Raw genomic sequence first — 1,406 nt, forward strand, 5'->3', positions numbered from 1 at the left:
GAGCGCCCCCAGTCTGAGGCCCTGGGGTCCTCCCAGTGCCCCCCTCAAGCCTCCCAGGCCTGCGTCCCAGTGCCCTCCCGACGCCCGCTCAGGTTCCCCCAGGCTGGGCCCCAGAGTCCCTCCGGTGCCCCCTTGATACAGGCCCAGTGCCCCCATACCTCCACCCCAGTCTGGAGTCCGGGTGCCCTCTCGGCGCCCCCCGGACTCCCCTCCAGTGCAGGGTCCCAGTGCCCCCTCAGACTCTTCCAGTCTGAGGCTCCCGCTCGACGCCCAGGGCTGCACCCCAGCGAGGCATTCCAGTGCCTTCCCAGTGTGGGATCCCCGTGCACTCTCTGCCCCTCCCCCCCCGAAATCCTTGCACCCCCCCAGGGCAGGACCCTGCTGCTCCCCAAGCATCCCCCAGCTGCACCCCCAGTGCAGGACCCCATCTGGGACCCAGGTGCCTTCCTGGTTTCCCCCAGTCTGGGACCCGGGCCCTCCACTGCCCCCCTGTTCGGAGGCACCGTTTGGGGACAGGCTAGGTCCCAGCTGGCTCCCAGTCTGGGCTATGGGTCTGTTACTGGGCAGCCTGGGAGAACTGGGGGGAGAGAGGGGCAGGCTGAGCATGGCCCGGGCAAGGTGGGGCTCTTTCGAGGGACCCTGGGATGGGGGATGCCCCCAGCCTGGCCTGGGGCAGGCAGAGGCCCGCTGCCGGCAGCGTCCGCCTGGCATCTCGGGAATGGGGAAGGCTTTTCCTCTTTCACTTTCCGCCCACGGGAAGCCTGGGGCGGGAGCTGGCTGCGTGCCCGGGTGGGCCGGGGGGCCCGGGCCAGCCCTGGGGGGGCCGTGAACCCCCTTCCCCATCCCCGGGGGACACCCCAAACTGTGGGGTGGGAGCACAGCTTGCCCCTGGCATCGTTTGCCCCCTTTACCCCCCGCCCCATCCCGATTTGGGTCCTGGCAGAAGCTCCGTCCGTCCCCGGTACCCCCCCCCCCCAGCCCCTACTCTGCAGCATCACGGGGGTCCCCCCGCCAGCCGTGGCCCCCGTGCCGGGGCTGGCATCGCCCCGGGGCCACGGGGCTGGGGCAGGAAGGGAAGTGCAGAGCCAAGGGGGAGGGGAGCTGCCGGGAAGAGGAACCGGCCTGGTGGGGAAGGCCGCGGTGCCGAACCCGCTGGGCCACGTGGGCAACCCCCCCCCCCCCMGCCTGGCAGCCCTAACCCCTTCCAGCACGCCTCGAACGCACCCTCCGGGCTCCGCCAGCCCCTCCTGGCTCCCCCGGCTTGGCTTTGCCTGGCCCCCCTTCGTCCCTCCTCCTCCCGACCCCCCCAGTGCCTGGGTACCCTCCCTCCAGGGGTGCCCCAAAATCGGCAGTCTGGTAGCTCGGCGGAGCGCTGGCTCCGCGAGGGCTCGCCGGGGCACGCGTTT

The sequence above is a fragment of the Apteryx rowi genome, unplaced genomic scaffold, assembly GCF_003343035.1.
Source record: "Apteryx rowi isolate R43461 unplaced genomic scaffold, aptRow1 scaffold_32, whole genome shotgun sequence".
NCBI lineage: Eukaryota > Metazoa > Chordata > Aves > Apterygiformes > Apterygidae > Apteryx > Apteryx rowi.